The following is a 12,080-nucleotide window of genomic DNA, read 5'->3' as shown; positions in this document are numbered from 1 at the left end:
GAAATCTGCCCATGGGGACAAATTCCAAAAGCCACAACTACGGGTAGAGCACAATAACAGCTTTAGGATTTATGAGGTAAAGTTTTGGTCTCCAATATTTAATTGAACTTCCATTTTTTTTTCTGTACTGCTTCAATTCCACAACTGTGTACTCTGGGGTGTTAAAGTTTCCATCATACCTTGAACTGGGCTCTGTCTAACCATTATTAAACCTCAAGCCCACATGGGACTGAGAAAATATAAATAATAATTATAATAATAAGTATATTATTGTTATTATTTTCTAGGATAAACCACATTTTCTGTAGATAAAAGAAATGTAAGAAATGGAGTCAAAGAGCTAGCATTCCATGGGTATTGGAATATTCCACAGAGCATTTTGGTTTGTCAGTCATAAAAAATTGGGCAGCCTTGCCCATTCCTGAGCAAGCTAAGTCAAACGGGGGATAGGTGGGGCTAAAGTCATGACTCTGATCTCTGTGTTTCTGACGTGTTTTGGTCACTTCGCTGCATCCCTGTGCTGGACCATGAGTGCAGGCAGCCATCCCTCTGCCAGCCCCAGGAGAGGTCCCAGCTGGCACAAGGCCCAGGCATCATGCTGGGGAGAAACCTGGCAGCAACCTGCAAGTTGAGTGGAGCAGTGTGATGGAGCTGGAGCACTGGGCTCCCTATGAGCAGCGTGGGGTTGTGCAAGGGCTCAGGCAGTGCTGACAGCAGCTGGGGAAAGGATTGTGGACAGACACTCGGAAAGGAAAGACCATGTGCCAGATGGCAACAAACCAGCAGGGCCCAGCACTGAACAAAAGCCCTGGGGAAAAAAATGAAGAAAAAAAGAAAAGCCCTAAGCAGGGAACTGGTCTTGTGGGAGCAATGCAGATTTCATTGTGAGGTATTAAAAAAAAAAAAATCCACATTGGCCGTTGTTTTTCCAAAGGGCAGTGTTTTATCAGAGACCTGTATGTTGCAAAAACTTTGCAAAACCTTACCTCGCTTATTGTGAGTCAGAAAGCCAAGAAGGAAATAAAAAGTATTCTTCAAGGAGAGTTTGATGTGTTTTTTAGCCTGCTCTGTCATTTTTCTTGTCTCTCTTCATAACCCCTATGCAACCCAGAAACGGCCAGTAAAAAAGAGAGAACCTCTGCTTGTTTAATTACTTCCTGAAAATTTGATAACTACTACTTCAGCCTCATTGGATAATCTAGTTTTAAATTGCCTAGTCTTTCAAAGACAGCATAATTATTTGAGTGCGCTTACTTCCCTAGCTATACATCATGCCTATCAAAATTAAATGTTTCCAACATACCATTGCGGCGTTTTAACGTTTCACTTCTGTAATACATTTAACAGTATATTGACCCTATACTTTCTTTTTAACAAATTTTCATACCTCGAGCAGTGAAGCACTGTTAGAAGATGGATCTTTAGCCTCTGACTGGGGAATAGAGTAATTTAAGGAATGATAAAGAGACTCATAAAACGCAAAATGTGGCTGTAATATGATGTTTAAGAACTCTTTCCTCTACTTCTGCTTAAAGAAACTATTTCATTAATAGAACTAATTTCTGAACAAAGTATTTAAGCACGAATCATCTCATGAGTTTGCAGTTTTGTTATGCATTTACCCAGAATGCATGTTATTTCAAAGGAATTTTGTGAAGATTTTATTTCAAAATGAGAAAATGATTTATAAAAACTGAAGAAGAAATGATATCGTGTATTCATTCAGCAGACCCACATTTTAACTGGAAAAATGGTGAGTTTTAGGAATATTATTTTTCTATGTTCCATAGGATTATTTCTACTTCTAGATCATCATCAGGAAAAAAAAGTACCCTAAAGAACAGGTACTGATAAATTTACAAAATTTGCATTAAGTGTGTATTAAGTGTGTGTTCAGGATGCAACCACTGCAACAGAAGCATGTGTTTTTCAAGGCTGAAAGACTCCTCCCTGTACTTGAATTTCCTCAATAAAGAAATGGGAAGCTAGAAGTGGCTCCAAATACAGATTTTAGAGCACTTCTGAGCATTCCTCTCTCAGGATATGCTGAATTTGAGGTTTGGTGGTATTTAGTTGGTCTTTTTTTTTTTTTTTTTAATCTTGTACTGAGTCACATCAGTAAGCCACACTTTCAAAAGAGTGAGAGGTTTTATTTGCAGAAATGCATGCAGAACGTAGTGGCAGATCCTGATGGTGTATGTACTGCACGTGTGTGTGTGTGCATGCAAGCCAGAAGACTGTCTACAGCACATGTGCAGGTCAATCCAGCATGAGCAAAACCAAAAGCAAACGAGGTAAAGAAATGGCACGTAAAACAGGGGGAAAAGAAAGAAGCCCCCCTTGGTTCTAAATCATCACAAAGACTGCAATATCCTGTTATCTATTGTAGTAACATCATATACAAAATAAAGAAACAAATGTTGCCCTTCTGTGAAGGGAGATAAAAGATTGATTCATTAAAAAGAAAAAACAGAGGAGATCAGAAATAAGTTGTTTTAAGAGTTATGCTAAAGAAAAGCCCAGACAGACTTAACTTCTAAGAAGCTTCAATTTCTGCATCCTGGCTGTTATTGACGTCTTACGGAGCGAACAGCATAGATGTGAGATGAAGGACAAGCAAAAGACATTGGATGTCTGGTTCCCACAAGCCTGTTCCTAAAACCTGTTGACCTAGTGGAGAAGAATTTTGTATGTTGATCTTCATTTATTTTTTTCCTACCACAGACCTTAAAAAGACAGAAGTAAGAGACTAACTAGCACCACTGTAATAAGTGCCTGGGGAGAAGACAGCAAATGCATTTCACTCTAAAGATTACTCACTACAGATTGGCACTGCTTTAAAATACCCATCCAGAGTGCCTCTTCAATTTTGTTACTATGGTTAGCTAATGGTAATTAGATAGCTGTTAGGAAGGTAAATGTATCAAACTGTAACTTTAAATGACGAGAAAATAACTACAGTAGTGCAGGCATGACATTTTTTTAATTTCATGCCAAAGAATTTAAAAGTTATCTACCTTTTTCTAAAATTTGGGTCCAAAATGTCATTGATTAGTAAACTGATTTTTATCCTCCTTCATATCCTAAACGTGCTTCAAAGTTTGGGAAATATTTAAAATGGCAAAACTTGCTGGAACTTACAAAGCTTTTGCAGAAGTAACAGATGAAATAAGAAATAATATTCATAAATAAATCCTCACCTCTTACCCACTATGAGATGTGCGCAAAGTGGTGTAGCAAAGTGAAAACTGATACAGGAGCATATTTAGAGAAAATCCATAGAACTCACAGGAATATTTGCCAGATCTGGAAGGACTCTCAGTAATCAATAGTGCATATGCTTAGAAAGTGCACACATTAGAGCTGCTGAACAAAAGAATTAAATGCCAGCAGCTGGACTCTCAGGATCTCATGTAGTCCCCGAAGGAAGTCTGGCCAGCAATTCCCACTAATGCTAGTGGCAAGTGTTCTGCACTTCCCAAACTTCACCCAGCTGCCCAAGTAAGGCGTTTGCTTAGGTAGAAGGTGTGTTAAAGGAAGGGAATAACCTTCCATATTCTGACATTTGCATCCATGCTTTCAGCGTATTTGGTCTGCTAGCATGCATAGCTGGTGCCATTATAGCATAATGGCAGTTTTACTCATACCGAGGATTAAACGGCACACACAGCTTCACTCCACATCTGAGCTTTTTGTTTTCTCAGTGGCTTAGACAGAGTGCACGTGTAGATTAGCCGAAGTTATTATGAAAGAAGGAACAGGTCATCGTTTATTTGTAGCTCATTCATTTTGATTAATCATCGGCAGATTTGAAAAATTTCTGTAATGAACTAAACAAAAATACTTCTGTTCAGAAGAGCATTCTCCAACAGTTCTCACCAAGTATCCCATGCTTGCTTTATATTTAAGGTCAAGATAGTCACAGTAGAATTAAATCACTGTTCTGAACTGAGCTATGCTCACACAGTGATTTATCAAAGCGGATTAGATCTTAAAAATCAATCATTCTAAATGAAAGAATTCCAGGTGATGCCCCACATGGAATTAATATCTAATTAAGGATAACAGTCTCAAAGGAGGAAAAAAACGTTTCTTCTGTAACTTGTGCACATGTATCTCTTTCCAACTTTTTCTAAATTATATAGAAACTCTTGCAGTAGCTGCCAGACAAGCACTATACTTTTGTTTCAGCCTCAGTTATCAAATTCATGTTACCCTGTATGCCCACATAAAATAATAACTAACCACTCCTAAAAATGTTATCTAATAAAAAAGACGTATACTTAAATCAGTATCTGAATAGAAGTTTTACCTAGAGTTTCTATAACAGTATTTTAAATCTCACCCAGTTGAAGGGTTCTTAAAAATACCTTAAAGAGAACTTACTTTGATAGTGGTTTACAGTATTCATAATAATAATAAAACCTACATTTACTTTCTTTCTCCTAGTTCCGTATGCTCTGGGTCTGTTGTTGAACTCTTTGAATTTTATTTCATACTCCCCACATTCCTCTAATGGGGCTTTGCAGAGCTGCTCCACGACAGCCCTCATACAAATAGTTTTCTGGGTTTGAAATTTGTCTGGGTTACGTGCATGCTCCTTGGGGCAAGGCCCAGGGGAAATCCCCACTGCGGTGAGATCTGTTTCCCAATTGATTATGATGGAGCTGGCATTTTGTAAAGCAAATACATTTGTGAGAGCCATGATGTTCCTGTACAGGTAGAGTGCTACGAAAATAGAAACAAGTCAGCTACTGTAGTCAGACAAGTACTTCCTTATTCTTAGAAAAATAAAGGAAAATAAGTTTTAAGTAAAAATAATAATCTCTTTTTAATAATGGATGATTTTGTAACAGTCTGAAGTAAAAAAAGGTCGGCTGGGCCAGAGATTCCTTTCCTTCTCGAGGGATTTCTTTTTTACTTATTTATTTTTGACTTTGAAGAAGGGTAAGAATTATTTCTTTAAACAACTGGCTGCAGATTAAAATTAACACTGTACATTTCAATTATTATCAATTCACCAATGAATCAAGAGAGCTGGTATCTTATTTTAATTAAAATAGTTCTATCAGATAACCTAAGCCTCTAAAGCCATATATTTGATTTTAATTAAAAAAAATTCTGGTTGTGATCATTGTTCAGAATTAATATACCAAATAAAATATGGGAAGAAAAGAGGTAAGGGGAGGTTATATAGTGTTACCTGATAAAAGGAGACAGTAATATTTAAAATGAGGTAAGTGTTACACCGATTTATGATGTATTTTATCTTCTGGAGAAACCCTAGTTTATCGTAGTGTCGTTTAGTTTGAAATGTCAGCTGTATATCTTTCTGCTTTCGAATGTTACTCTAGGTTGAAAGGAAAAGGTTTGCAGTGATGTGATGTATAAGCAGATCAAAAGCTCAGCATTTTTTTCTGGGATAATTCACTTTTATATTGAAATATTTTTGTTGTCATATATACATAAATATTATAAATATCTTACAAATATTTTGAAAGAATATTCATTAATAACACTTAACCATTCTCTCATGTTTACAGCCCCATACAAACATCTACTCATCAGAATGGATGAAAATGTTACTTTTGTTTCAGTTCCCACTCAAATTATCATGTAAACATCCTCAACCCTAACCAACTAGCATTAGAATTTCTATTTTTCCTTTGTTTTGAAAACAAAACAGAATATCTTCATTCATAGCCTGCTTTTCTTTGTATCTGTGACATATTTGCATCAAGAGTTTTGCCAGTATAGAAGGGATTTAATTTGTAAGGAAACAGAAGAGTTCAAGTGGTGGACCTGTAAATAAATATAAATTTAATGCCCAGCTAGTGCCATATTGGTAGTGGATTTTTTCACAGTATATACTCCTGTAAGTTGTAAATCAGACTCTACCTCCATTGTGTATGTTTAAAAGTCTTCTAAGCTGCTCTTGTTCTCAAAACCAAAATAAATACATTCCAAAAGTATAAAAAGTTCCACCGGCTCCAATACCAAAACATCAGGGCAAAATAAGTCAGACTCTAAATCGCTCACCTAATGTTATCATTCAAAAGTGATGCTCCAGACAAGGGCCGAACTAATCCCTCCATCACCGCTTGCAAAGGAAGCAGGGCGAGCTGAGGTAGTGCTTCACTTCTGCTATATGGTACCAAGGATGGTACCAAGCGTTGGGTTTTTTTCTAAAATTACAAGACATAGAAGATGCAAGAGCTCCCATGACTGAAAAGAGATGCCATTCATCTGCAGGTCAGCAGGATTTCATTTCTCTCAAGGTAGTAGCTCCTACCTCGTGCTGATTTCCAAATACAGAAGAAGCAATGACCTGTCACTTCTCAGTGATGGCCGTCTAACAGTGCTGGGCTCCTAGCCCTGAGGATTGTACCAGTGAAGCATTTACCATTAAAAATCACATCACAGCCATGGATGACTGAGCCCAAATGCTTGAAGACGTTTATCCGTCCAACCTCAGCATGCACATGTATATCCAATGAAGAATATATTTCTAATTTTCATTTCTTAGAGATAGTGATATATACACACTTTTAAGAAATCAGCTGAAGGAAAAAATGTCACGGTCTTTGTTTCTACTCACAGTGGGTTGTTTTGCTCTGTGTGAACTAATGCCAGCTGCCCCAAGCACCACTGTTTATTTCCATTTACAGCAATTTGTAGGATAATGTATAGTTGTAGTATAAGGATTATAGTTGCTTGCCACTGCTGTCAGCACACGTTATTAAAGAAGCTCAAGCCCTCAAGTCCCATGACCTTCCACTTTTTATCTTTAAAAAAGCAATTCTTGGTCAAGGTTATCAAAGATTTATTCACATTGTTTTTCATTTTCGTATCTCTTCACTTGTTCCCAGGGTAAATGGGATAACAATTATTGTAATCTATAAAGCTTTAACATATTTGCCTCATGAGAGTTCAGCGTCTGGGCTGTAGCATTAACACCTCGGATGTAAGTACCAGAAAAGAAATTACAACTAAAACAGAAGGATTATTTTTCACTATTATTACTATTGTTGGGGAGTTGTTTTTTGTGCTTGTGTGATTTTTTTTTAAAGCCTAACTTTTTCCAATTAAGGAAAAGAAGACACTTGCATAAATCTTCCAGGGACCTCAGCTCACCATTTAATCTCATTATGGCTGATAAGGAATTAATGACTGTTGTGCACTCATATGTATCCTGGGGATTGAAATGAGCACAGTTCAGACACTTATGACAGCAGGATCTCATTTGTGCATATGTAATCACTTACATTCTCTTCACATCAGCCTGGTGGATACACTGAGCCCTTCCACATCAGATGAATGACAAAGAAGAGTCTGCTATTGACTTGTGCTGCTTTAGGTTTGGCCCACTGAAGAAAGCACTGAAGTCTTGAAGACATTTTCAGACCTTGTCTTGGCCAGACTCCTAGACACATCGGGAGTTTGGAACAAATTTAGAAGTGCCACTCGAGGCTTTAATTTTTGTCTGCTAGTCTTGAATGGCTTGCAGATAATAATCTGCATCACTTATGCGCATTCACAAACGGATGTACATGTGTGGATGCACACAAAGATGTAGACCACAAAGTCTTAGGAAATGAAGTGTATGTTTTTCTGACTCCCTTCCATGATTCTGAAAAAGAAAAAAAAATAAAAATCCTTTCAAGTCTTCTCAGGATAAGACAAATTCTTGAAAGACCCAAAACAGAGCCATAACCCAGTTCGTGACTGAACTGACAATGAAACAAGAGCATGAAGGTATCTCGACTCTTTCTTCAGTGGTTTCCTATTAGAGAAGCATCTGTTTGCCTGCTATTTGCTAAGCTTCCATCAAACTGGGAAATACATAGACTTGCAACATTCAATATTCACAAAGTACTGTCAAAAAGTTACACTTTATTATAAATATTAAGAAAGCAAAACAATTATAAAATAAGTACTTGTATGGGAGACAAATTAGCATATCATTCCCTTTTTATTCCTCTCTTGGAGAAAAACCTTCTGTTTTCCTACAACTACATGATAAAGAAAGAGAACAAATTCACGGTCAGGGTCTCACATTTCCCTGTGTCAGTGCTGTACAAGCCATGACTTTACAGTTTTGTACATCAGCAGAGGTATATGGAAGGGAGGTCTGCAGACAAACCCCACTTTGCCAACAGCAGTAGAGTGCAAGACAAATATTCAGGCCGAACTGATCCTTCCTAATTTGTAAGAGTCTACAAAATAAAAGACACTGCAACATACACAGAACTGCCAAAAGACAATTTGGGTACTGGGAGCCGGAAGAATTATAGCCCCATGCTATTTGGAAAGAAGAGTTTTGTTCTCACTCTATTGCATTTTGCCATTGCTTCTTGCATTAGTTTTTAGTATTCATTTATTCACATCCCGCACAAACCAAGCAAAACATAACCCCTAGACATTTAGCCTTGTGGTAGCTGTTGGCAGCCCCAATGGTTTATCACCTGCGTTCTACAAATGGTAAATCTAGGGCATAGAAAGACACTCATTCACCACAAATAGAGACCTAAAAATAAAACTGCTTCTCAAGATTCTAATAACCAGCTGCCAAGACTGTAAAGACATATCTGTATTTTTCCAGTCACTGTGTCCTCAAAATCTTAGGTCAGAAAAAAATCTTCCTTATTCAAATCCATTTTCACTCAAAGAAAGAGGAATTTTGCCTTGTTTGCTGTACTTTGCTTGACATACTGCCTCCACGGCAATGTTCAAAATGACCTCGTGTAAGAGTTTACATTCGTAATCCATCACTGCAGAGAAAAATCAAAACAACAGAATCTTTCCCACTCCGAACTGGCATGCTGTTGTTCTTCTGTGGCAAGTCCTTGGGAAAGAATCAGGAATGTGAGCAGATTTGCACCACAAAAAAAACACAAACAACGCAGCCCTGAGTGTGGGCACTTGCAAAACAATTGCAAGAATCAAATGGCTTAACAGCGATTCAAACAAAATTTGGTCAAAGCTCAAAGGCCTTTTTTATGCCCGGTAACAGGGTCACAAAACCTACTGAAATATGTCAAGGATCATGTATAGAAGAGATTAAATACTGCGTAAATAATACACAGACGTTATGTGCATATACAAATAAAAGTTACATTTCTTCAGTGAATACTGCCTTTAATGCAGATTTCTTTTCCCTTCCAATTTCTTTCTGCAGCTATTAGTATAATATTCTATGATCTTGCAAAATAATTTTATTACTTACCAGAACAGGAGAAATCTCACCCCCTCTTAACTTGAAGCTGATAAGGAGAAACCTCCCTAATCCTATTTGTCAGTTAAAAACAAAATAGAATAAAACAAAACAAAACATTCTTGCTCACCTCACTGAGTGGCTGAATAAATAAATATGACACAGCAGGTTTAACGATAAGAAGTCAACGAATTGAGAAAGACCTTGAATTCTGAACTATTCTCATTATCACCAGATCTCAAACAGTTTTGCTAAACAGCTCCAGTTCTTTGGTGAGAGGAACAAGGATGGAAGCTTTACAATAGCGTTCAGTGCTTCTTGATAAATAGCGAAAAAGCTCAGTGGAAATGTTCAACTTCTCAACGATTAAAAAACAAACCTTTAATGTAGTTTTTGTTTACTGTGTCATAAGTGCAGCGTTGGAAGTTGTTGCCAAATAATCATTGGAACAGGCATCACTAGAGCAGTGTCAGCCAGCCAGCCCTTTGAAAATGATTCAGTTCCTCTAGTCTTATGACTAAAATAATATCCAGTGGCTCCAGCCCGAAGCCTGGTTAATACATCTGTCCAGAACACATAATTACTCAGTCATAACATTCCCCCGGCCACCAGCCAACAAACCAATCAGCATTTCTTTCTAACTCACAAGAATTTTTGCTGTGTCAAACTGTTTGATCTCTAGGTAGTAAAAATGCAAAAAATTGAGGAATATTGCACTGAAAGGTTTTAATGTAACGTAGTTTCTCATGGAAATTAAATGTGAAAAGAAGCATGTTTTTGTTGACTTTGCTGAAGTTAAACTTTTATTCTGCTTCGGGAATTATATTAATATATCTGTGCTGCAGCTTTCTTGTTATCTCTTCAGCAGCTAAGATTCTGAAATCTAAACTCAGTTTCATTAATAGCTTTCACAAGGATACTCATGTTTATGAGAAAGTGAGGTGACATCAACAAATTTGAAAGGTTTCCATATTTACAGCTACCAAGGAATATGTTATGTATGCTGTGTGTGGAAACTAGAAGAAATGCAGCCTACATTTGTACAGATGCACCACCCACGATACACCAAAGCTCTATTTGTAAAAGTACAATTTTAATTTTCCAAAGCTAAATTTTGAAAATTTGGATCCAGATCCTGAGGCACTGGAATCGATGAAAGCTTTATCTTGACTTTGCTAGGACACAGGATCAGGACACTGTGTAGTTATAGTTACACCCTGTATAATGTGCCAAAATCACAGAGAGAAAAGCACTTCACACACAGTTCAGAGCCATTCAATCTATTCTCTGTAAAGATATGACATTTCTAAACTGACAACAGAAATTGCCAGAATTTCTACAATGAAGAACTGAGGCAGCATCCTCAAATATGCAACCTCAAAGAACCCACATCATTTCAGAAAGAACAAAGTTTATTTATTGTTCAAGAGCTACTGTTTTATGTAGTGTCCTTTTTATGGTCTATATAGATCGACAAACACCTTTAGGTCACAGCCAATTATTAGAATTTAAGGGCACTATGGGAACACAGATAAAGATCAGCGCACCTCCCTTGTTCACAGCGAATACTGGCCACTCACAAACAACTACTCTAATCTCCTCACAAGCCATACCAGATGTAGATACGCTGGCTATGCCTCAACTAGAGCATGGGCAAGAACGCTCGTGTTCCCCCATCCCAAGTGGAAGATTAGAAGGAAAATGATAAAGCCCTCATGCAGACTCACATGCAAGTCCTCTCTCCATATGAAAGAGAACATGGAAGGAGGGGAGCTTGGGAAGCTCTCTTTTTCATACAGAGCTAGGATATGGCTGGAGTCAGATTTCGACAAACTCAGAAGGTCTCCTGATTTATACTTTGTTATTTGTTCCTTACCAGTATTAAATCTTACAGATTCAGCATGTATTCTGTGAAAATGTGGAATTTAAGTTGGATAAAATGTCAGAAGCGTGCTCTGAATTTTTAGCACATTATGATATGGAAATAGTTAAATATCTCAAAGGCCTATAGATTTGCTTGACAAGAGTTAAAAACAGCATCATTTATTTCAACATCAACAGAGATTTGATGCATTTAGAGAATCTGTGAGAGGACAGAAAAATAGTTCTCTATAGTCATTTATAGGGTGCTAAGGAATTATTGGGTTCTTATATACATTATTTTCATTTTGAAAGCATCCTTGGTTTCCTGGATTTAAGAATTCAAACTAACAAATTTGCTAGCAAAACTAATACTTCACAGCACTTTGAACAAAATGGCAAAACACTATTTTACTTGCATCCCCCTAGAAAATACTTAACAAAGATTAAGGCTGATGGACTACATTGGGAAACAGTAGAACAGTATTGCCTGAATCCGCACAACCTTCCTGCAGTAGATGCCTCTTTGTGCAAACGCACTTTTCCAGCTTTAATTCTATGATCCCACTTCAGATTCTTAACAGGAGTCTTGCCTTATGTGATGCAATCATAACACTGCCTTTTTTCTGTCTCCTGCTCTCCTTGTATGTTCAAGTATTACACACAAGCATATCAGCCAAGCCCTGCTTTGAATACATAATCTATGAACTTCATGTTTTTATACCCACTTCCACCTTTGTCTCACACATCTACGTTAGAGGAGTGCTTTGCAGATTTATTTTCACAGCATCTTATTAAGAGCCATGAGGTCATTGACAATTTTGTCCTATACAGAAACTAAAAATTGACATCAGGAGCAGCTGTAAGTTTGTGAGACCATCTTCGAATACATAGTACTGTGACAAATCAAACTTGTGATACATAAAGTCTAAAAAGCAGCACTGGATGATTTCAGAAGTAATTGTGAGGACCCAGTACCAGTGGATAACTGGCCACAAATATTTCA

This window comes from Numida meleagris, chromosome 4, assembly GCF_002078875.1.
Source record: "Numida meleagris isolate 19003 breed g44 Domestic line chromosome 4, NumMel1.0, whole genome shotgun sequence".
NCBI classification, from domain to species: Eukaryota; Metazoa; Chordata; class Aves; order Galliformes; family Numididae; genus Numida; species Numida meleagris.
This window is presented reverse-complemented; position numbering follows the sequence as displayed.